The sequence below is a fragment of the Rutidosis leptorrhynchoides genome, chromosome 5, assembly GCF_046630445.1.
Source record: "Rutidosis leptorrhynchoides isolate AG116_Rl617_1_P2 chromosome 5, CSIRO_AGI_Rlap_v1, whole genome shotgun sequence".
Taxonomy (NCBI): domain Eukaryota; kingdom Viridiplantae; phylum Streptophyta; class Magnoliopsida; order Asterales; family Asteraceae; genus Rutidosis; species Rutidosis leptorrhynchoides.
In genome coordinates, this window is record NC_092337.1 from 97,018,026 (window position 1) to 97,022,874 (window position 4,849).

Here is a 4,849-nt window from a genome sequence, read left to right on the forward strand (position 1 = left end):
CCAGACAAAGGCTGTCAGGCCTTGTGCGCGCCGCGCACCTAAAGGGTTGCGCGCCGTGCACCCTTCTGAAATAAAAAAAAAATCTTTTGCTGCGTATTCGATTGGATAACGGGTTGAGTCGTTACAGCTTCGGTTGTGGTTTTCTTCATAATGGAACCACCAGCTGCTGTATCGATGTCTTTTCGTGTGGCAACGTCGACACCTTGGTAGAATATTTGTACTATTTGATAAGTGTCTAAACCGTGTTGAGGACATCCTCTCAACAACATCCTAAATCTTGTCCATGCCTTATATAATGTTTCATTTGGCTTTTGCGCAAACGTAACAATTTCTCCTTGAAGTCTTACGGCTTTAGATGCCGGAAAGAATCTTTTAAAAAATTTCTCAACTAAGACATCCCATGTGTCAATCGCTCCTTCGGGTAATGATTCTAACCAATATTTGGCTTCTCCCTTTAAAGTCCAGGAAACAACATGAGATAGATCTGTTCATCCTCAACTTCTCTGATTTTGAATAGAGTACAAATCATATTAAATGTTCGAAGATGTTCGTTTGGATCTTCTTTTGGTGTACCACTATATTGGCATTGATTAGTTACCATGTGTAGGATTTGTCCTTTGATTTCATAATCTGGCACATTAATGTCTGGCCGAATAATGGCATGACCTTGGCCAGTGCGTGTGGCTCTCATTCGGTCTTCCATACTTAGAGGTTCCGTTACTTCCATAATTGAATTTGTTGAATATGAATCACTAGAGGATTTTGATTTAACGGTTTGTAGTTCAGCAGGAATGATTAGTGGTTCAGGATCTTGGAATTGTTATTGAATATCCTCCGGGTTCTCAATTGTGAAGTCGGGTTCAAAAAATGGATTATCAAAAATTTGAATTGGAGTACTTGTTCAACTAGATGATGATTCTAAAGAAAAATCAACGGCGATAATATTGGCTAGATGTCTTGATCGAGTTACAGGTGGTGAACGTATGAAAGGTGGTGAACGTTTTGCTCGGTGCATTCACTGAATATCCTATTAGTTATAAAAATAAAAATTATTAAAGTTATCAAATTAATAGACTTTTCTGATTTTGCCCACGTTTCGAATAGCCAATAGATGTAGCAGGTAGCCAGGACCCTTTAAATCGGAAGCCGACAACTCGCCACTAACAAATCCAACTATTACTACGAACCAGAAAATTTTGGATGTCTATCAATTTAACCGCTTAAAATAAATTTTCGTCGAAATTTAAAGAAAATAAAGAAAATTCTATGTCCTAAAAACTAGAGCGTAGAAATGAGAAAGAAAAAGCGTCGAAAAAAGTCGAAAAATAAAAATAAGAAAGAAAAACGTCTAAACTTAAACGTCTAAAAGCTAAATCTAAAAAGTTACACCTAAAGGTATTAAAGCTTAAAATGAATTCTATATCCAAAACGGCAATAACTTAATTAGGCACTAAAATCTATTTAAAACTAAAGCGATAAGCGACGTCGTAAAATTCTAAAGCGCCTAAATCTTAATCTAAAGAAAAAGCACTTAAGGGATTTTACGGCAAAGCCTAAAAATATAGAAATATAAAATAATTATGGCAAAAACTAAGTTTAAAACTAATTACGAACGATAAATATATAATTTACGAATTAAACGAATAAAAATATACAATTATAACTAAAATGATAAAAATACAGATTTTATAAAAATATTATTTTTGTATTATATTTTATAAAAGTACTAAAATTATATAATTGATAAAACTAATTAAAACTTAAAATACAAAATTTATTAAAACTAAAACTAATTATTATTAAATTAAAACCCTAATTAGGTTAAATAATAATTATTATTATTAATAAGCTACTCCGTATTAAATGATGTACTAGGTTTCAGCCTGTCAGAGAACTCCGCGACTGCGGTGCTTACTGCCCAAGTGGTTCCGCGACTGCGGTTTAGTGCAGGTTCAGAATAAATTGCAGGTTCAAACTGGGCAGCTTCAGTTTTTTTTTTTTTAAGGAAAAGATAGATAATTTAATAAAAATAAATTTATATTTTAAAAATCATAAATAAAAATACATTTTAAAGACAATCTTATATATATATATATATATATATATATATATATATATATATATATATATATATATATATATATATATATATATATATATATATATATTTTATTTTTAAAACTTATTACAAAAACAATATATTTTTACAAAATAAGAAATTATATATTTTTACAAAAATATAGTAATAATAAATATAGCGTTTTTCACCGAGTCCCCTGCAGCGGCGCCAAAAACTTGATGTGTGCTAGGTGGCGTACGAAATACTATTATTTTTACTACGAAATACTACGAAATATGATACAAGTTTTAATTAATTTATGGATGAGATATACCTAAACCTTGCTACAACACTATAGGCAGTGTACCTAATCGTAGAGTAGTGTAGTTTTTAGTAAGTCCGGTTCATTCCACAGGAAGCTAGTGATTACGTACTATATTTTTAACAACTATATTTATATAAAATATATATAATTATATATAGTAATAATAATATAAAAGGGGGTTTTACCGTTTAATGACCGGTTTGTCGATTTTAAGTCTTAATGCAAAATATTAAAAATAAATATAACTTAATTTAAAGCGTAAAGTAAATGACGATAATTAAAGTGCGTAAAATAAATAGCAATATTTAAAGTTGCGATAATTAAAATTGCGATAAGAAATAAAATGACAGTAAATAAAAGTACGATGAGATATAAAATAACACAATTATGCTTATTTAAACTTCCGTAACCATGATGTTTAACGTTTTGCTTTTTAATTTATTACCTTGGGTTAATTGTCCTTTGTCCTAGATTTATTTGATAGAACCTATCTGGTTTTTGTCCATAATAGTCCATCTGTCATAATTATAAAATGCTCGTCAAATTAACCTTATTCCCGAAGTCAAATAATCTAACTAATTAGGGATTCAAACTGTAACAAGGTTTTAATACTTTGTTAATAATTACACCAGGTTATCGACTGCGTGTAATCCAAGGTTTTAATACTTTGTTAACAATTACACCAATTACCCTTGTATGTAATCAACCCCTGTTTTAATAAGATATGAACATTAATTTACCCACTTGATCAGTTTGAATAATCAATTACCCAACCCGAATAATTAATTAAATGATTGTAAAAGATGTCGTATAAACGTCACTAAATAGGACATGCATATTCATTTAATAATTATTTGATTAACTAATTTGAAGATAGGTTCGACAGATTCTAATGAGTTATCATTCGATTAGACAATACCCCCCATCTATTAATAGTCCAATGTCCACAAGTGTCGGTCTTTTGTCTAAACCCGAATTATGGTACAAAATCCAATAACCCCATCTTTAATATTTAGTCTAACATCATGATTACTTCAGCTTAAATAAGCATAATAATAACTTAGTTACGAGACATTAATTTAAAAAGGAAGAACATAGCTTACAGTGATTATTTATCGCGTAGCGTTACACGGACAGAGTTTCGACTTGAAACCCGTAAAACATTCGTTACAATAACCCAATTATTATTATTAATCTTAAATTAAACTTAATTATATTTATAAATATAAATTATAAATATAGAGAGAAAGAAAAGATTTAATTATGATTCAATCTGGTGTGCATTTCGTCGATCAGAAGGCTGGCTTTTATAGGCATTTTTGTCCCAGGTAGCTCCACGATCGCGGAGCTGCAGAGGGTAAAACCCCCACGATCACGGAGGTCAAGATTCCAGCTCACAAACTTTTGGACAAAACGTGGGCGCCTTTGTATAATATAATATATAATATATATATTATAATATATAATATATATAATTAATTATATATTATATTATATTGTTGTGCATAGCTGACTTGTAATTTTAGCTCCGTTGAGTCGTACGTTGATAGTTGGTTCATGTCTCGGTTTCAGATTTTCGAAGTCTTTTTGTACGCTTAGATATCTTGTACTTTGCATTTCGAGGCTTGTACTCTTGTCAATTTTAGACGTTTCTTATCAATAAATTGAACCACTTGGATTGTAACTTGTACATTTGAGCTTTTTGGTCATTTGCGTCTTCAAATCATCATTTTTGTCTTTTATCTTCGCACTTATTTATTTAAACGATTATTACATAAAAATAGAACAATTGCAACTAAAAGCTTTACATTTTGGAAGGATATTACGCCTAAATATATTTTCATTTGGAGCACTATCAATGTGTCTGATGAAAGGGTTTCTTCAGTATTCTGATTCTCCAGTTTGATACTTACAGGATCAATTTCTATATCCTTGACCTCAGCCTTGTTGGTCTTTTTCTTGAAGCGGATGATTAAACTCTGGTCTTCCGTCTCAAGCCTCATTATTTCCTCATGACGCTCAATGCTTGGAGCGGGTATTGTCGCAGTTTCTTTTACGTCTTCCATTTCCTCTTCCTCTTCAGATTCCTCCTCTTCCTCTATTTCTTCGCTGGGATCCTCTTCTTCCATTTCTGGGTCGTCTACAGGCTGTGATTCGACACCCATATTGATATCATCAGCTGGAGGTGAAAACTCTTCATCGGAAGTGATCCGTCTGGTGGAAATAGAAAACATCTCTGCCTGTCCAGGAAGATCGGTTGGTCGGTCAATTTTGAAGGTAACGCTCTCCCCATGTGATCGTAAGATCAAGGTTTGATTGTACACATCAATGACAGTCCTGACCGTATTCATGAAAGGTCTTCCTAACACTACTGGAGTGTGTAGGACTTCCTTAATATCCATTACTACGAAATCTGTAGGAAACAAGAATTTGTCGACTTTCACCAAGACGTTCTCAACTATGCC

The 4,849-nt window shown here is 32.0% G+C and overlaps 1 non-coding gene across 1 annotated transcript; it reads left to right on the forward strand.

The window, feature by feature from the left end:
- The first annotated feature begins 237 nt into the window (after positions 1-237).
- LOC139850828 (small nucleolar RNA R71) lies at positions 238-344 on the forward strand. The gene has a single exon (XR_011760206.1). It is a non-coding gene; the product is annotated as a small nucleolar RNA R71 (small nucleolar RNA).
- The last annotated feature ends 4,505 nt before the right edge of the window (positions 345-4,849 follow it).